At 42.5% G+C, this 21,284-nt stretch overlaps 1 protein-coding gene across 12 annotated transcripts in view; it reads right to left on the minus strand.

Annotated features, from left to right (window-relative positions):
• The window catches only part of disp1 (dispatched homolog 1 (Drosophila)), a 513,892-nt gene that overhangs the window by 246,871 nt on the left and 245,737 nt on the right, over window positions 1-21,284 (minus strand). Inside the window, exon 1 of one of the 12 annotated variants that reach the window (XM_073056155.1) lies at window positions 13,398-13,541. The exons of 10 other annotated variants lie outside the window; for them this stretch is intronic. The gene's annotated coding sequence lies outside the window, so the exon portion shown is untranslated. Of the gene's footprint in view, window positions 1-13,397; window positions 13,542-21,284 lie in introns of those variants that run through there. One more of the 12 variants, XM_073056153.1, reaches the window with a different exon arrangement.

The following is a 21,284-nucleotide window of genomic DNA, read 5'->3' on the forward strand; positions in this document are numbered from 1 at the left end:
ATATTTCCATCAACTTCCTCCAGTCCCCCCTCCCCCGATTCTACCACTCTCCTACACATACTAGAAGCGATTTACAGTGATTAATTTACTGACCAATCTGGACATTTTTGGGATCTGGGAAGAAACAGGAACATTCAGTGGAAATTCACAAGTCACACGGAGCACATGCGAGCTCCACGTCGACAGCACTGGAGGTCAGGATTGAGCAAGGCAACGGCTCCATTTTGTGTGATTTACCATTCTTCAAGATCATAGTTTATCTACTACAAAACAATTTTCTTTTCCTATCTGTAATGTCCAGAAATCTATCCAGTTTGGATTAACAAGGTATCGCTGCCACGGACTCTGCCTTGGGAAAACAGCCAACATAATGAAAGACCCCACTCACCCTCCCACTGCCATCGAGAAGTCAAAAAGCCTGAAAGCACATGGCACCAGCTCAAGGACAGCTTCTATCCCACTGTGGTAAGATTCTTGATCGGACTTCTTTTTATGAAGATGGTAGCATGCTGAGATGATGCAGCTTCCCAGCTACCAAAAAAGGAGCTTGTTTTAAATTCTTAGAAATCATTTTTATATTTTTATTTATTGAGTTTTAAAAATTTTTCTTTAGGCTTATTGTGTTTTGTTTTGTGCTGCAATGGATCCGGAGTAACAATCATTTGATTTTCTTTCACACTCATAAAGAATGACAACAAACAATCTTGAACAATAAAAATAAACTCCTGAACACAAAATCTAATTGTTGCCCTTGTACCTAACTGCCTACCACATTTCACTAGGTTCATGTACAGCACCTATCGTGCTGTTAAAAAAACTACTGAACAAACTCTTCGGATAAGAAAATGAATTCGACTTCACAACCTACCTTGTCAAGGCCTTGTACCTTACTGCCTGCACTGAACTTTCTCTATAACTATAATACTATATTCTGCATTCTGTTATTGCTTTTTCCTGGTGCTAACTCAATGTTTTGAATTGATCTTTACCAGTGGTAAGCAAATCAAAAGATACACATTGTATCTTGGTACACATGACAATAATAAACCAATTACCATTAACAGAGTCCCTATATCCTTCTGGGGTAGGAAATCACAAATACTCTACACATTTAAAGTGAAGAAATTTGTCCTCATTTCATTCCTAAATTGCTTGCCCCTTATTCTGAGACAATGTTCCTAGTTTTAAACTCCTCCTTGTAAACATTCTCCTTGTATCCACTCTGTTCAGATGAACAAGAATTTTTAATTTGAAGGAAATTACTTTTCCCTTTTCCCTGAAATACTAGAGGTGTGGCTAATCTCATCTCCCCTCTTTCAGTAAACCTGCTTCTGTTGGATCCAGCAATGCTCAATAGCTATCAAATGAAGGAGAGCAAAAGAAAAAGGCTTGCATTTCTGTAGCACTGTTCTTGTCCATTTTGGGGCATCACTAAGCACTTTATAGTCAATTAAGTACATTTCTAGTATGTTGATAGTAAGCCTGGCAGTGCATTTCCACACAGCAACCTCCTTCACTCACAGTATGGTTCATTCAGTAACGACTGAGGAACAAACATTGGCCGTGACACCAAGTGCAACTCACAGCTCTTCAGAAAAATTACACTGTTGGATCAATTTATCTCCAAATGAGATGGCAGATAGAACCTCAGTTTAGCACTGATAAAACAGTCATCCTTCTGAGAATAGTACAGTAGTCCGTGCATAACTACCAGTATCTGGAAGAGCCTGGAGTGAACCCTGAGTCCATAGCTTTCCCGCTGCACCTATGACGGATTCTTTTTGCACTACCTGTTTAATTTATTATATTTTTTTAAATACAAATACCGTGAATTCCAATTAATTGGTACACATTGGAACCAGTACATTTTGGCCCAAATGGACAACTGCACTAATTAGCTGGTTGCATGGAAATAGTTAAAAAGGTATAACTGTTTAACTAAGCAGAATACCATGATTTGGATGATAGAATTGATAGCTTTGTTGCAGAGTTTGCAGACAATATGAAGATAGTGGAGGGGCAGGTAGTTTTGAGGAAGTAGAGAGGCTACAGGAGGACTTAGACAGATTAGGAGAATGGGCAAAGAAATGGCAGATGGAATACAGTGACGGGAAGTGTATGGTCATGCACTTTGGTAGAAGAAATGAAATAGCTGGCTGTTTTCTAAATGGAGAGAAAATACAAAAATCTGAGCCGCAAAGGGAGGAAATCCTGGTGCAGGATTCCCTAACGGTTAATTTGCAGGTTGAGACTGTGGTGAGGAAGGCAAATGGAATACTAGCATTCACTTCAAGAGGACTAGAATATATAACAAGTATTTAATTTTGAGACTTCATAAGGCACTGGTGAGGCCTCACTTTGAATATCTTGAGCAATTTTGCGCCCCTTATCTTAGAAAGGATGTGCTGAAACTGAAAAGAGTTCAAAGAAGGTTCATGGACATGATGCAGGATTGAATGGTTTGTCATATGCAGAGCAATTGATGGCTCTGGGCTTGTATTCACCGGAATGAGGGGTGACCTCATTGAAACCTATCAAATGGTGAAAGGCCTTGATAGAGTGGATGTGGAGAGGATGTTTCCTATGGTGGGAGAATCTAAAACCAGAGGAAAATTGGATCAGCAATGATGAAATGGTCTTATGATCTTAATGGCAAAAATCTAGAATATGTACGTTAAATGCAATGCACTCAGAAGCACGAAAAATAAAACAGAATTGTGAAGCTCATTTTCCCATTGCAAGATTTGTCCTTTGCTTCTTTCATTATTTCTAATCAATAAAATGACTAGGGCTGTCTACAGTTTCACTGATTTAGACAAGGATATTTTAAAATTTGTAATTTGGTATTAAATTGAGCAAAATAGAATCTAGAGGCACAAGAGACTGCAAAGAAAATACCCTTCATAACATTGATAAAATACAAAATCTGCTAACTTATATGCAACAGCTTCGAATACTGTTTCCCTGCCTTCTAAACCTTGAAACTGAGGGAATGAAAAAGTAAAGTTACAAAGATTGGAGAACATGGAAAGGGTAAAAAAAGACTGTAAAAGCAAGAGTAACAGACTGGGGAGGAACGAGAACAAAAGTGAAGATACAACAGGAAGAACAAGCAAGAAATTAAAAGAAAATGTTTCAAGCTCTGAGATGGACTGAAAAATATCCAAGAGGATACATTAGTCATCGTCATACATCATAGATAGAGCCGTTCACTCCTTTATACCATGTAGTATTGTAGATCTGTTTAAACTCATACAATCCAACTCCCACAGTGCTCTATGCCTGTTTTCTATCAGAAGCCCTAACAGCATCTGGGAGGAGAAGTGACGCTGCCAGATTTTCTTTAAGATTCCCCATTCCTGAATAAAAACTGGATAGTGAAATCTTCACACTCACCAGTCAGCACCTCCTGATTAATTAAAGGTTCAAGCCACACACAGAACAAAGTTACTCCCAGCCTGGTCCTCATCACAAACTCCCAGAAACTGGTGTCTAAACTGCTCCAGAGAAGTAAAGCAACAACTTGGCATCATCATGCACAGAATCATTACTTGCAAGCTACATGGGAGGACAAACCAGGGTAGGACTTGCACAGTGAGCTGTACAGCACAGAAGAGTAGGATCTGGGAATACAGATCCATAATTCCTTGAAAGTGTGTCATTAATAGGTAGGATGAAAGCACTGAGTACAGGTGTTGAGATGTAATGTTAAAATGTATAACAATTTGGTGAGGCCTAAATTGTGTGCAGTTCTGGTAATCTTCTATACCTACAGAAAAGATGTCATTCAGACTAGAACTAGATGTCATGGATAAAGACAGAAAGATGAAATATTTAAGGAGAGCTTCACTTAGAGAGTGGTGAGAGTGTGGAATGAGCTGCTGGCGGAAGCAGCGGACACAGTTCGATTTCAAAATTTAAGAGAAATTTGGATACTTACATGGATGAAAGACGTATAGAAGGCTATGGTCTGGGTGCAGGTCGATAGAACTAGGTAGAATGATATTTTGGCATGTACTAGATGGGGCAAAGGGCCTGTTTCTGTGCTGTAGCATTCTCTAACTCTATGCCAAATTCCTCCATCGTAATCCTTCGGTATATCCTGCCCCACCAAAGGTATACTGGTAGAGGTTTCAAGAAGGCAAAATCTACAGTATCATCAAAGATCCCCACTATCCAGGCCATGCCATCTATTGTAACTATCATTAGGCAAAAAGTACAGAAGCCTGAAGTTCCACACCACCAGGTTAAAGAACAAATATTTCCCTTCAACCTAAGGTGCTGGAGCATCTCAGCTTACCAGGTAGAATCCACAGGTGAGATTGGAGTGCATGATTTTTACATCAAGGTAACATTTAACCAAATGCGGCATCAAGGAACCCTTGTACCAAGAGGATAAAGCTCCAGTGCTTGGTGTAATACCTCATACAAAGAAAGATGGTTGTGGTTGTTTGATGGGTAGTCAATCTTCTCAGTCCCAGGATTCACACCAGGAGTTCAGGGCAAAGTTCTAGATGCAATCATCTTCATGGCTGTTTCATCAATGACTATCCCAGCATATGGTCAGAAATAGGAGTGCATACCTGCCAAAAAGTTCAACTTTTGTCTCATGTGTCCACAGAACATTGACCCAGAAGTGTTGTGGAACATCCAGGTGGTTTTTTGCAAACTTAAGACGTGCAGCAATTTTTTTTTGGAGAGCAGTGATTTCCTTCCAGGAACATAATTCTTGTTCAGTGTTTTACTTATAATGGACAGATGAATAAAGACTTTAGCAAGTTCAAGAGACTTCTGCAGGTCTTCTGCTTGGGTTCTTGGGTTCTTTTTTGCCTCTTCAGCATTCATTGACTGGAACACCTGACTCCAAATAGCTTTTGTAGAAAGCATTACTCTAGAGGTTCACATACTCTTTTGAACCTAGACTGTGATTGTTTAAATGGTGTACGCTGTATTGACGAGAAGAACCACAATTGTTTGAGTGTTGTTAGTTTAGGCAGATTGTGCTTGTGTATTATTGTGACTTAGATGAGGATCAGACCACATTTTATCAGTAATTAATGCAGAAGAACAGTTAATTGCAAAGTGTTCACAAATGTTTTCTTGCAACTGTATGTTCACTACAAAGATCCTGCCCCACTCTGGGGTAAAGTGAGCAATGAGATAAACTTTGGAGAACTGGTGGTGTGGGATTTCCTCTGCTGTGAGTTGTTAGGAATCTGAAGGGCTGAATGGCCTACATCTGCATTATACTTATGCCTGGGAATGTAAAATAAGAGAAACCTCAGGATGATCAAAGAAGTATAAACGTCTGAAATGCTTAATAGGTCAGGCAACCGTCGAGAGAGGATGGAGCCATTTCAGGCCAATGCCTTCTTATCCCTGTCCAACAATGCTCTTTGCCTTGCTGAATATTTCTGGTATTTCATGTGTTTTTGTTGCATGTTACTAATGATTTATTATTTAATTTGCCTTCATTTCTCTTTCAAGATGACCCACCTAGAAGTAGTTCTCATCACATGCATGAATTCAATGAATTCTCACTGAATTCAATAACAAGGGAGTCATTCAGCCCATTTGTGCTCAAGGCAACAGTCTTTACCAGTAACCCAATTAATTCCAATTTTTCTGTTCCTTCCCTGTGGTCCCTTTAAACTACCATTTGTTTTACAAAAATATATAATTCACCTTTCTTGCTCCTTTTAGAAATCTACTTTTGAATCTGCTACCATCACCTATGCAAACATTAGATTTAAACCTAAAAAAGAATACCATTATCGAAACATGTCAAATGATTCCCTCATGCCCTCTGTACCAAAAGAAAACTCAATCCAAATTAAAAATAGTTAAAATAGCCTACACCATTTGCTAATTAATACAAGGAATTTATTGCCATATCCTCATTAACTCCCGAGGGAAGGGAAATAGTACAGTGTTGGCAGTCTGGAGCTCCCAATTTTCAACCATTTTACCTCTCATTCCCACACCCACATGTTTGTCCCTGGCATCCTCCACTGCGGGGGTGAGGCCAAACACAAATTAGAGGAAAAGTACTTCATTATCTGCATGGGTAGTCTACAACCCAATGACATGAACTTTGCATTCTCCAACTTCCAGTAAACAGCTCCCCTGTCTTCTTTTGCTCTCTTCTGAACTAGCTACTCATTTCTTCCAACACCCATTCCAGTTCCCATCACCAAGTTTCTTTCCCCTCCTCCCCCAAATCCATCTGCCAATCACCCCCACATTCCTCCCACTGGTTCCCTCTGATCCTATGAGCCCTACTCACTTCCCTCCCCTAATTCCATGCTCCACCTTCCCTTCCTAGCAGAACTCATAATCTTCAACCATTTTGTCATCTTCACCTAACACCAAGTTTTGTCACTAATTCCACTCTGCTCTCCTCCATTTCCTCATCACACCTCCTCTCTTGGATCCTCCGATCTCTTGCTCCGCCCTTTCCCTTCACCTTCTTGGATTGGATTTCTTCCAGTCCAGATTAGGGGTCTCAACCCAAAATTTCAACTGTCTTTTTCTTTCCAGTTTCTCCATCTTGTGCGATGTTCTAAATTCTAGTATTTGCAGTCTATAGAATATTATTAGGTTTGATTGACTAGAATGAATAAATCTTTATAGTACACAAAATAAAATCATATAATTCAAACCTGCAAAAATGCTGACCAACTACAGTTCAACTACTGGACTGGACGCCTATCTCCTGAACTGCCAGCATTTTTTAGGGAAGTCACAAATTCCCTTTCAATTTCTCCCTTTGCCTCCTTCATTTCTCAGCAGCAGATCCTTTGTTATACATTTCTGCTTTCGCTCCTCTACAGAAAATATGGAGGCCAAGACTGATTTTGCTCTGTACTCTATAGATTAGAAATACAGATGTTTCTCCAAACAGCTAGTCAAAAGCTTTACTTTTTTTTCAGATCCAGATCAAATTACAACACCCCAGATATTCACCTGGAGATTTCTGCTCACAATTCATCCTGCATAGTTAATATGATTTCCATGTCAGAAACACATTAAATGATATAATTCTCTTTGTATTGCTTCTCTGGAGGTTCTGCCAATGAAAGCAGTGCATGCTTTTCCAAGCAACACCATCACTGATTGTTAATGAGCTGAGAACCCATTCAGGCAAGTCCTTTTGGTTACCTTGACCAACTGCCAAATTCAGCCACTGATCGACACAGCTTCCAACCGTGATTGCTCTGACTCTCCCAACCACTGATCAGCCTGGGGATTCGACTCCATGATCACCTCATTTTGCACATGGTACTTCCAACAGATACTGATCTCCAGCCAGGATTCACTGCCATATTACCCCAATCTCAACTGGCCCCAGACCACTGACCTTCTCAAATCACAACCAGCACAACCACCCCTACCTGTAACATGCTATAAAGCACTACATAAAACATGACAGCACAGAAACAGGCTCTTGAGCCATCTAGTATGTGCCGAATCATTAATCTGCCTAATCCCATCAACCTGCACCGAACCATAACCCTCCATACCCCTCTTAAACATGTACTGTGCCTATCCAAATCCCTCTTAAATACTGAAATCCACCCTTGCGCTGGTAACTCTTACCATCCTCTGAGTGAAGAAGTTTCCCTTCATGATCCCCTTAAACATTTCACCTTTCACACTTAACCCATGAACTCTAGTTCTAGTCTCACCCAATCTCAATGCAAAAAGCCAGCTTTCATTTACTGCATCTATACCCCTTGTAATTTTGCATATCTCTATCAAATTTCCCCCAACCTCTACATTCTAAGTCCTAACCTATTCAACCTTTCCTTATAACTCAGGTCCTCAACTCCCAGAAACATCCTTGTAAATTTTCTCTGAACTCTTTCAATTTCATTTACATTTTTCCTGTAGGTAGGTGACCAAAACAGGACATAATGCTCCAAATTAGGCCACAGCAATGTCCTATACAATTTCAACACAACATCCCAACTCCATACATTGATCTATGAAAGACAATGTGGCAAAAGCCTTCTTTACAATGCTATCTACCTGTGATGCTACTTCCAACACATTTTGGATCTGTATTCCAAGGTCTCTCTGTTCTACTGTACTCCTCAGTGCCCCACTGATCACCAGGCAGGTCTTACCCTGGATGGTCATCCCAAAGTGTAATACTTCACATTTTACATTTGTCTACATTAAATTCCATCTGCTATTTTTCAGAGCATTTTTCCAACTGGTCCAGACCCCACTGTAAGCTTTGATAGTCTTCCTTGCTGTTCACTACACCCCCATCTGAAAATCTGCTGTTCCAGTTTACCACATCATCCAGATATTACTGACGTAGATGACAAACAACACTGGACCCAGCACCAATCCATGTGGCACACTACAAGTTTTTGGTCAGAGAGGCAACCATCTTCTACCACTCTCTGGCTTCTCACGCGAAGTCAATGTCTAATAATTACCTCATCTTGAATGGAAAGTGACTGAACCTTCTTGACAAACCTCCCATGCAGTACCTTGCCACAGGCTTTGCTAATGTCAATGTAGACAACATCCACTGCCTTGCCTTCATTAACTTCCCTGGTAACTTCCTCGAAGATCTCTATAAGATTAGTTAGACATGACTACCACTCACAAAGTCATGTTGACTATCCCTAATCAGTCCCTGTCCATCCATATACTTATATGTGTAGTCTCTCAGAATATCTTCCACTTACCCACTGCTCATGTCAGGCTCACCAGCCTATAATTTCCTGACTTATTCTTACAGCCTTTCTTAAACAAAGGAAAAACATTAGCTATCCTCTAATCCTCCTGCACTTCACCCCAGCAAAGGATGTTTTAAATATCTCTGCTAGGACTCTGCAATTTCTGAACTAGCTTCCCACAGGATCCAAGGGAACATCTTGTCAGGCCTTGGGGATTTATCTGCCCTACTTTGCTTCAAGACAGCAAATACCTCCTTCTCCATAATCTGTATAGGGTCCATGGACCTCACTTCTGAATTGCCTCACGTCTGTAGGCTTTCTGTCTATCTCCCGAGTATATACTAATGTAAAAAATCCATTTAAGATCTCCCCCATCTCTTTTGGCTTCACACATAGATTACCACTCTGATCATCCAGAGGACTAAACTTGTTCCTTGCTATGGCTCATCCACCTTTCCTACAATACCCCTAGTATTGAAATATACGCAGCTCAGAACATTAGCCCCACCATGCTCAACCTTTTGATTCCTGATCTTGTATGCAGGCTTAACGACATCTTTCTCCACAGCCACTCTACTATCTGTTCTGGATCTCGGATTCCTATCCCCCTGCATAATCCAATGTCTCCTTGGGAACCATAGCACAAAAAATGTGCAGACTGCCCCCGCTCTCTCTCCATCTATACAATCCAATGACCCCTCAGGACTGTGGCATGCAAAATGTTCCAACTGGCCCCACTCACTTGTTTCAAACTCTCCATCTACACAATCCAATGACTGCAAAATGTGCTAACTGCCCCCGCTCAATTCTTCTTTCTCTCTTTTTCTCTCTCTCCCCACAATCCAATGATTCCTTGAGTTCCTTGGGTGGTGCACAAACTGTGTCTCCTAGGTTTATATAGAATATTCTGCTCCTATATCTCATGGACTAACAGTGCAGCACAGGAACAGGCCCCATGGCCCATGATGTTGTTCCTGACTAATTAGATTCTACAAGTTTAGTGCACTTCGGAGCATATCACAGGGCATCCCGACCAATGGGTAGAAATATCTTCCTCAAACGTTGGATTCCCTGTAGCTGAATGTATTTTGTCGCCCAGTGCTGGTTTTATGCTCGTAGCTGGCAGGCAATGTAATGCAAGAAACAGAATCACATCCTTTGATATTTGCTTGAACCAGGACTTCTGATTCTCCCCTTCCATCTCAAACCCAACTTAAACTAACCTCAAAATTAAAAACCTGCAGATGTTGGAAAGCTGAGATAAAATAGAAAGTTCTAGAAACACTCAGCAGGCCAGGCAGCTACAAGTGGGAAGAGAAACAAGAGTTAACATTTCAGATTGAAGACTTTTCATCAACTCTGTTTTTCTCTCTCCTCAGACGCTGACTTATTTGCTGATTCACAATCGATTTATTATTGTTTCATGTACAAAGATACAGTGAAAAGCTCTTATCCGCTTGAAAAAAATAGCATGCTTAAGCTTTGAATACTTTTTGCTGGTCCCATGAAGATGATTCAGAAGCATTTCTGAGGTTACTTGATGATCATTGGACTCTGTTTCTCAGGTATGAACATTTGTGCTCAATAGACTTTTCCTTTTTATATACCTCCAGGTTTATACTTATGTTACCTGCCAAGTTAATCTCATTTTCCCAACTTCAGACTTGCTTCTTTTTCTTACAAAGGTATAAGCCTTTTCCTGACATTTCATACTATTCTTAACTTGTCCTGTAATCTATATTTGAACCATTTCTGTGTTGTGCCTAAAGGAATCTATGTCATGTATTATGATCGCTGCCTCCATGTGCTCTCAAATTATTATTGATTTATTATTGTCACATGTACTGAAAAACCTCTGGTTACATGCCATCTAGACGGAACCTCAACCTCAACATTATTAAGGGACTGGACATGCTAGAGGCCGGAAACATGTTCCTGATGTTGGGGGAGTCCAGAACCAGAGGCCACAGTTTAAGAATAAGGGGTAGGCCATTTAGAACGGAGTTCAGGGAAAACTTTTTCACCCAGAGAGTTGTGGATCTATGGAATGCTCTGCCTCAGAAGACAGTGGAGGCCAATTCTCTGAATGCTTTCAAGAAAGAGTTAGATAGAGCTGTTAAGGATAGCAGTGTCAAGGGATATGGGGAGAAGGCAGGAATGGGGTACTGATTGTGGATGATCAGCCATGATCACATTGAATGGCGGTGCTGGCTTGAAGGGCCGAAGGGCCTACTCCTGCACCTATTGTCTATTGTCTATCAATGCATCAACACCACTTCAACTTGTGGCTACCTTGGAACTGCAGCCCTAAGTTTAGTTCCTTTCCCACGGGCCAAACAGTATGGAGGGAATCAGTGCAGAAAAAAAAGGAATGGCTCACCCACTGAGCAAGGCAGAAAATCTATAAACTCTAGCTCCTGACAGCATCATCAAGACATGATCTGCAAATTTCCCTGAGCAGGAAAGGGAAGCAATGATGGCTCATTGAGTCAAGAGATGAATGGTGGGTCAGTAGGTGTCCAGGTAGCTGACTTTTATTTCAAATTTTCCCACTCACTAACACAACTTGTGTCATTCTTGGCCAAGGATTTCTCAAATGCCCTCAAGTAACTTGCCAGGTTTGTTACGTTTCCTATTCTCACATAATCCAAGGCAACTGGATCATGGGATCAGAAATAACACAGGGAGCTTGCTTAAACGCTGAACTACTGTGATCCCAAATGCCTGAAAGGTAAACAGAAGCTGATTTAAAATGCAATTAATGAAGATGTTGTGGGGAGATGAGGGTGAATGTAGAGCTAAGGGAAAGATGGCTCTTTCAAAGAGCTAGCACAGTCATGTTGGGCTGAACAGTCGCCATGCAGTACGTGTTAATTCTATGCTTTTGCTTTAGCAATTCAAACATTGATTGAGCTCAGGAAGTATCTTTCCATACTTTACCCGTTTATCACTCTGCTTTTAAAAGATGCAATAAACTTCTTGAACAATTCCCTGTGGCAAAGCATTTGATGGTTCAACAATAAATTACATTTTAAAAGTGCAGCACCACAGAGCTGGCATGGAAAAGCTGGGTTATGTGCTGTGTACCTTATTCTGTGCTATGTGACTTTGACCCTCCAACGTCCTCAAGTCTTAAACCCAGCAATACAAGCTACTTGCATATTGCCCAGTGGCAGGCCATAACCATCCTACAACATCATTTTCACCTCTCAGACCTTCTCTCTCTTTTGGAACAGCCATCATCTACAGTTATATCGTGAAACCTCCACACTCCCTCCTTTCCCTTCTATACTTGGAGGTTTTCTGTTGACGCAAACAAGAACAATCCAAGCAACACACCCACACACACTGGAGGAATTCAGCAGGCCAGGCGGCATCGATGGAAAAAAGTACAGTTGACATTCTGGGCTGAGACCCTTCAGCAGGATTTCCAGCACCCGCAGCTTTTGTCTTGTTAGTGATTTGAAAAACAATCATTGTCTATGTACAACAGCCTCTGCACCAGGACGTACCAGATAGAAATGACACTTAGATAAGAGGGAGGTGGAAATGTGAATGTGTTTTGGGAATCTTATTTATATCAATTCCTATAACACACATTCTGATCCCAAATCATAAAATGCATTTACATTCTTCCATCAACCAGTAGTCTAGAACTCCCAGATGAAAGAGAAATTCAGGAGAATTTCAAATGTTTAAGTGGCTAAATGACCATTGAAATGAAGTTAATCAGTCATGGAGGGAAGCGTAATGAGATTTAAACCACTACGTCTGTGTCTCCTGTAACAGAAAAGCATCCCTACCTGATTTCATCGTAGCCTGTGTAGTGGGCACATCCCTTTCTTCTTCCCTTTATGACTGGATAACTAACTTCTATTCACCCCTCAGCCATGTCATATTACACAATATAACTGAGCAATCACACACAAAATAAGAATGACAAGAGATAATACTTTAAAATGTTTCAATAAATATATAGAAATGATTTTTCTTTGCATGGTACACTTACTAATAAAGGAACATATTGAATTTGCTGTTACGGAGTCAAGAATGTGAGCTGCTTCTTCCATTGCAGAATTGTAGATATGAGCCATAACATTTTCTTAGCAAATATTCACTGCAAGAACAAATGTCTGCCTTTAGCAACGACTGTATATGGTGCAGCACATGTTGGCAGTGTGCAGACTACAAATCAATGCAATGCATATAATGGCTAAAATGTGGCTGCAGTTCGGCAGTAGTGGAAAGGAAGCCTGAGCTAAAAAGGAAACCTTTTCTCGTATGTCCTCAGAGAGAAAGGCAATGATTTTGTGGAGAATGAAATAAAAAGTCAAATTTAAAAATCATACACTCAGCTTCCTTCTAAAGATTCAGAAATAAATCTTTTCTTAACAAGGAAATCAATGAAACTTTTCAACAGAAAACACGTGCTGCTTCTTTTAGAAACTGTGCACTGGTCTTCCATAGAAGTCCTCATAGCTTTGGAATTATTTCAAAGCTTTGAAAATTTTTTTTTAAGATAATATCAAAGAAAAAAATACAAACCATCATGATATGCTCATAAGTCATTTGATAGTTAATCATAATATACACAGATTTTTGAAATGATCAATTTTTATATAAGAAACAAGGCAAAACTCAACATTGTCCAAAAGTAGTTTCACCATTATTCATGTTATGTTATACATCTGCTCCACTTACTGTTGTATCTTGGGGCTGTGCGACCATGACTTAAACCCTAATGAGTTTCCTAGGGTATCACTCTCCCAGTTCAAATCTTGGCAGAACCCTTTTCATGGCTCTGAACTCTGCACACAAGCATGCTCAAATAAAGAGAAATGGTCTGCTCTTTAATGCAGCTTGGAGCTGCAGCACATCGGCCAAGCCTCATCCATAAGATACTGTAGAGAAGCTCCCAGCTCACAGGATGATGACTGGCTCTCTGCCAGGGCTCCCATCCCATCTACTTCTATTTACATGCCTGTACCGGGAATTATCAGTCCTCTGGTGAGTTAAAGGAAAATGCTTCCAAGACTTCTAAATAAATTAGAAATAGATTTACCATTCCCACGTACCAACTGTACGTGTGAGAGCAAGTAATATTTCAATAAAATAATAATGAAGGAAACGCTCATAACCTCTTCAAAAAAAAAAGAAACACAGACATTCTTATTCCCACTCACCTCCTTCTAACAATCACCTCACTCTGGTGCCCCTCCTCCTTCTCTTTCTCACAGAGTCCACTGTCCTTTCCTATCAAATTCCTTCTTCAATCCTTTACCTTTTATCACCACCCAGCTTCTTAGTTCATCCCTCCTCCTCCTCCTCCTCCACCGACCCACACCCTCCTTCCCCAGCAACCTGGATTCACCTATCACTTGCCAGCTTGTATTCCCTGCCTTCCCCTCACTTTTCCACCTGGCTTCTCCCTCTCTTTTCCAATCCCCATAAAATCATTCAGAGTCTTCCCCAATCAGAAGCCCTGGACGCACCACGAGATCCAACATCTGCTGAGAGCCAGATCAGTGGCATTCAGGTCTGGTGACCAAAAAAGTTATAAGAGGTCCAAGTACAATCTTCGGACAGCCATCTCACAGGTGAAGTGGCAATTCTGGACCAAACTTGTATCAATGAAGGATGCTTGACAGTTGAGGCAGGGTTTGAATACTATCACCCATTACAAAGTTAAACCAAGCCACATAATTGCCAACAGGGCTTTGCTTCCAGCTGAGTTCAATGGCTTCTGTGCTCACTTTGACTATCAGAACATGGAGCAGCCATCACAAACTCCCACATCCATCGATGATCTTATGATTTCAGTCCCTGAAGCCAACTTTCCAGCAGTCTTCAGGAGAGTGAACCCCCAAAAACCATCTGGCCCAGATGGTGTACTTGGTCAAGCGCTAAATGCCTGTGCACTCAACTGGCTATTGTGTGTACCGAGATCTTTAAACTCTTGCTTCAGCAGCCTGGAGCACCCTCCGGCTTCAGTGCCTTGGAAAGAACGTAGTGACCTGCCTCAGTGACTATTGCCCAGTAGCACTTACATCTACAGTGATTAGTGGTTTAAGAAGCAGTGATGAAGTGTTTTAAGAGGTTGGTCATAAAACAACTCCTGCTTGAGAAGCAACTTAGATCCACTCCAATTTGCCCAACAGAACAACAGGTTCACAGCAGATGCCATCTCATTGGCTCTTTACCTCAACCCTGGAACATATGAACAGCAAAAATGCATACAAGAGGATGCTCATTATCAACTACAGCTCAGCATTCAATACCATCATCCACTCAAAACTAATCAATGAGCTCCAAGACCTTGGCTTCACTACCTCCTTGTGTAATAGGATCCTGGATTTCCTCACTTGCAGACCCCAGTCAGTTCCGATTGACAAAAACATCTCCTCCATGATCTCCGTCAGCACAGATGCACCACAAGACTGTGAGCTTAGCCCACTGCTCTACTTGCTTAACACTTATGACTGCGTGGCCAAGCACAGTTCCAATGCCATATTCAAGCTTGCTGATGACTCCACTGATATAGTCTGAATTAAAGGTGGTGATGAATCAGCAACACACACAAAATGCTGGTGGAACACAGCAGGCCAGGCAGCATCTATAGGGAGAAGCACTGTCGACGTTTCGGGCCGAGACTCTTCGTCAGGACTAACCAAAAGGAAAGATAGTAAGAGATTTGAAAGTAGTGGGGGGGAGGGGGAAATGTGAAATGACAGGAGAAGACCGGAGGGGGTGGAATGAAGCTGAGAGCCGGAAAGGTGATTGGCGAAAGTGATACAGAGCTGGAGAAGGGAGAGGATCATGGGACGGGAGGCCTAGGGAGAAAGAAAAGGGGAGGGGAGCACCAGAGGGAGATGAAGAACAGGCAGAGTGATGGACAGAAAGAGAGAAAAGGAAGGGGGAAAAAGCTAAATATATCAGGGATTGGGTAAGAAGGGGAGGAGGGGCATTAACAGAAGTTAGAGAAGTCAATGTTCATGCCATCAGGTTGGAGGCTACCCAGCCGGTATATAAGGTGTTGTTTCTCCAACCTGAGTGTGGTTTCATCTTGACAGTAGAAGAGGCCATGGATAGACATATTAGAATGGGAATGGGATGTGGAATTAAAATGTGTGGCCACTGGGAGATCCTGCTTGCTCTGGCAGACAGAGCGTAGGTGTTCAGCGAAACGGTCTCCCAGTTTGCGTCGGGTCTCACCAATACATAAAAGGCCACACCGGGAGCACCAGACGCAGTATACCACACCAGCCGACTCACAGGCCCTGAATGGTGGTGAGGGAGGAAGTGTAAGGGCAGGTGTAGCACTTGTTCTGCTTGCGAGGATAAGTGACAGGAGGGAGATCAGTGGGAAGGGATGGGGGGGATGAATGGACAAGGGAGTCGCGTAGGGAGCGATCCCTGCAGAAAGCAGAAAGAGGGGGGGAGGGAAAGATGTGCTTGGTAGTGGGATCCTGTCGGAGGTGGCGGAAGTTACGGAGAATTATACGTTGAACCCGAAGGCTGGTGGGGTGGTAGGTGAGGACAAGGGGAACCCTATCCTGAGTGGGGTGGTGGGCGGATAGGGTGAGGGCAGATGTGTGGGAAATGGGAGAGATCCATTTGAGAGCAGAGTTGATGGTGGAAGAAGGGAAGCCCCTTTGTTCAAAAAAGGAAGACATCTCCTTCGTCCTGGAATGAAAAGCCTCATCCTGTGAGCAGATGCGGTGGAGACAGAGGAATTGCGAGAAGGGGATAGCATTTTTGCAAGAGACAGGGTGGGAAGAGGAAATAGTCCAGGTAGCTGTGAGAGTCTACAGGTTTATAGCAGATATCAGTAGATGTCTCCAGAGATGGAGACAGAAACATCAAGAAAGGGGAGGGAAGTGTCAGGAATGGACCAGGTAAATTTGAAGGCAAAGTTAATGAAGTCAACGAGCTCAGCATGTGTGCGGGAGGCAGCGCCAATGCAGTTGTCGATGTAGCGAAGGAAAAGAGGGGGACAGATACCTGTATAGGCTTGGAACATGGACTGTTCCACAAAGCCAACAAAAAGACAGGCATAACTGGGACTCATGCGGGTGCCCATGGCTACACCTTTGGTTTGGAGGAAGTGGGAGGAGCCAAAGGAGAAATTATTGAGAGTAAGAACTAATTCCGCTAGGTGGAGGAGAGTGGTGGTAGAGGGGAATTGGTTAGGTCTGGAATCCAAAAAGAAGTGGAGAGCATTGAGACCTTCCTGGTGGGGGATGGAGGTATATAGGGACTGGACGTCCATGGTGAAAATAAAGCGGTGGGGGTCAGGGAACTTAAAATCATTGAAAAAATTCAAAGCGTGAGAAGTGTCATGAACATAGGTGGGAACGGATTGAAAAAGGGGGGATAAAACAGTGTCAAAGTATGCAGAAATGAGTTTGGTGGGGCAGGAGCAAGCTGAGACAATAGGTCTACCTGGACAGGAAGGTTTGTGGATCTTGGGTAGGAGGTAGAAACGGGAAGTGTGGGGTGTGGGAACTATGAAGTTGGTGGCAGTGGATGGGAGATCCCCAGAGCTGATAAGGTTGGTGATGGTATAGGAAACAGTGGCCTAGTGCTCCTTAGTGGAGTCATGATCAAGGGGTAAATAAGAGGAGGTATCAGAGAGTTATCACCGTGCCTCGGCCAAGTAGAGTTCAGTACGCTAGACAACAACAGCTCCCCCCTTATCAGCGGGTTTTATAGTGAGGTTGGGATTGGTGCAGAGGGAGCAGAGAGCAGAGCGTTGGAAGGAGTTAGGTTGGAATTGGAACAAGGTGTGGTGAACTCAAGACGGTTGATGTCCCGTCAGCAATTAGCAATAAAGAGATCCAGAGCAGGCAGAAGACCAGATCAGGGTGTCCATGAAGAGGAGGAGGGTTGAAGACGGGAGAAGGGGTCATTGGTGGGGGTAGGAGAGTCCTTGTCAAAGAAGTAAGCTCGGAGACGGAACCGGCGGAAGAAGAGTTCAGCGTCATTGCGTACACGGAACTCACTGAGGTGTGGGCAAAGGGGGACAAAGCTGAGGCCCTTAGTGAGGACAGAGCGCTCTGCCTCAGAGAATTGAAGGTAGGAGGGAATGATAAAGACCCAGCGCGGATGAGAGATGGGATCAGAGGGGGGAGGGAGGCTGGGTAGTGTCGGTGGAGAGGGAAGGGTTGGGGTGAGAGGAAAATGGAGCCTCTGAGGGCCCAGGAGCTGACGACGGGATCTGAGGGAGGGAATGGCAGAATGGTGGTGGGGGAAGGGGAGACGGGAGTCATAATCACAGCATGTGAAGACCCGGCCTAGAGTTCAAGGCTGGAGTCGCAGTTGGTGGTTGCGCAATCGCTTTGAAGCTGTCCATGGTCGTTGGAACACGCGTTGATGGTGCTGGAGTCCGGGTTGTGAATATGCCCTGGGTAGCTGGGGTAACCGAGATCGACAGCTGGGGCCAATCCATGGCCGTTGGAACCCGTGTTAATGGCGCTGGAGTCCGGGTTGTGAATATGCCCTGGGTAGCTGGGGTAGCTGAGATCGATGGCCGGGCCCGGGGCTGCGATACGAAGTCCATGCCTGCTAGTGGTGGAGCCAGCAGGCTCTGGGGTCTGCAGGTGGAAGATCTTGCGATCCTTGCAGGATGTGATAAAGTCAAAGAAACGGCGATTGCACACATGGATCTGACGTATAGGACCACATAGCTCCTATCAGTATATAGGAGGCAGATTGAAAATCTGGCTAGTGGCGATATAACAACAACCTCTCACTCAGTGTCAGTTATAGACTTCAGGAGGAAGAAACAGAGATCCATGAGCCAGTCCTCATCGGAGGATCAGAAGTGGAGTTAGTTAGCAACTTTAAAGTTTTAAGTGTTATTACGTTGGACTGCAGCACCTCTACTTCCTTAGGAATTTGCAGAGATTTGGCATGACATTTAAAACTTCAACAAACTTCTTTAGATGTGTAGTGGAGAGTATATTGACTGACTGCAACCTGGTATAGAAACACCAATGCCTTTGAATGGAAAATTTTACAAAAAGTTGGTGGATACAGCCCAGTCCCTCATGGGTAAAGTCCACCCAACCACTGAGCACATCTACATGAAATGTTATCACAGGAAAGCAGCATCCATCATCTGGGTCTCTCACCAACCAAGGCATGCTCTCTTCTCACTGCTGCCAACAAGGAAGAAGGTACAAGAGCCTCTGGATTCACACCACCAAGTTCAGGAACAGTTACTACCCCTCAACCATCAGTTTCTTGAACTAAAGAGGATAACTTGACTTGCCCCATTATTGAAATGCTCCCACAAACAATGGGCTAAACTTTCAAGGACTCTTCATCTCATATTTTCAATATTTATTGCTTAGAATCAGAATCAGGTTTATTATCACTGGCATGTGACGTGAAATCTGTTAACTTAGCAGCAGCAGTTCAATGTAGTACATAATATAGAAGAGAAAACAAATAATAAATTAATTACAGTATACATACTTTGAATAGATTAAAAATGTGCAAAAACTGAAATACTGTTATTAATAAGAGTGAGGTAGTGTTCAAGGGTTCAATGTCCATTTAGGAATCAGATGGCAGAGGGGAAGAAGCTGTTCCTGAATCACTGAGTGTGTGCCTTCAGGCTTCTGTACTTCCGACCTGATGGTATCAGTGAGAAAAGGGCATGCCCTGGGTGCTGGGGGTCCTTAATAATGGACGCTGCCTTTCTGAGACACCGCTCCCTAATGATGTCCTGGGTACTTTGTAGGCTAGTGCCCAAGATAGAGCTGACTACTATTCTATTATTATTGTTTCTTCACTTTGTATTTGTAGTTTGTTGTCTTCTACACTCTGGTTGAAGACCCAAGATGGGTGGTCTTTCATTGATTGCATTATACAGTAGTTATTATTCTATAGATTTGGTGAGCATGCTTACAAAACTTGAATCTCAGGGTTATATATAGTCACACACACACACACACACACACACACACACACACACACACACACACACACACACACACACACACACACACACACACACACACACATATATATATACACACACTGATAATAAAATTTACTTTGAACTTTGATGAAGGGTTTCAGCTTAAAACATCAACTGTCTATTCCACTTCATAAATGCTGCCTGACTTGCTGAGTTCCTCCTGTATTTCGTGTACTTTACACAGACAAGGTTTCACATCCAAATAAAAAGCTGAGTGATCATCTCCACACCTTCAGTGAAACAAGCTGGAAAATAAGCTATCACCAGGGTTCTGAAAATTTTAATACCATTATTCAGAGCAAGGGTATACAAGAGTCCCTGTGGCTCCCACTCTCCCTTTATTTGAGAATTTGTGCTTGGCAGTGCTTTCAGTTGCAAAACAAAAATATTGTAAGCCTTAACCCAATAAAATACCTAACAATTCACAGCTACTCAAAGCTTTTAAAAAGAGAGAAATTCAAGCCAGCAATTGAAAAGGTCACGACTGAAATATCTGATTGCTACCGTCAGGTGTGTGACTCTAAGATAAAAGGTGGGGTGCTTTTTAGGGAGGGGGAGGGGGAAGCGGGAAGAGAGAATGATCCCGCCAAACATTTCATTTCCTGTACCAAATGCCATTGTCAGATGATTGTGTTAAATATTTACCCTTCCCAGATTACTAAAGTGAGGCTCTTTGTTGTTCTAGCCATTTGCACAAGCCTGTGGCACCAAACAAAAATTCTCACAACTTCACTGGATGAGGGACTCCTGCAGCCAGGATTTACAAACAAGAATGCAGTTCCTAGCTTTCTCCCTGCAGAACACACAAATGTTTTTGCTTAACCATTCTGCTCTATAGACTCTGCTTGATATTATCAACATCATTCATCGAGAAAGGATGAGAAATCCATGCCAGCATAACTAACGCTGAAATTACACTCAGCTGCGTCTGATAGTTCGTTTGCAGCACCTACTCTTCCTCATGTGGCTTTAGGATAGTCCCTTTAGTCCTTCACACAAAGCTCTAATACATTGCTTACACAACAGCTGCTGAATGCTGTGATCTGCGATGCAACAATGCTCCCGCTTAGCTGTGGGAACCAAGCTGCAAATATATCCACAGTTTCAACTCACTCGAAAGTTGTTACACTCAGTGATAGAAATATCTTTACCCACCTCTCCACTGTCAGAACACCTCTCCAACATCCACTTAATGACAAGCACATCTCCACGTTTCATACTTTGCAAATTCAACTGCTCTCCAGTACTTCATTGACTAGAGGTGTTCTGGAACATTGTGACAGGGATGTGAAAGATGCACTATGAATACAAGCCTTTTTCTTTCAGTTTTTTTTTTGAATTCATGCTAATGGAAAGGTAGAAATTTTGAGTAAAAACTATACAAAAGACAGATTAATCCTTGCAGGTTAGGAAGATATTATTCCATGCATGATTTTGATGAGGATTCTCAGCTGAACTGTTGAAGCTTGAGAAGCAGAATTTATCGTTAAGCCAAAGCAAGTGCCAAATTTTAAGGCGGCTGTAGCTAACAATTTCCCTCAGAAGTGAGATGGGAAAATGGACCACTCAGGGAGGTCAACATCATGCGCTTAGCAGAGTTT

This window comes from Hemitrygon akajei, chromosome 9 (assembly GCF_048418815.1).
Source record: "Hemitrygon akajei chromosome 9, sHemAka1.3, whole genome shotgun sequence".
In the NCBI taxonomy this organism is placed as follows: domain Eukaryota; kingdom Metazoa; phylum Chordata; class Chondrichthyes; order Myliobatiformes; family Dasyatidae; genus Hemitrygon; species Hemitrygon akajei.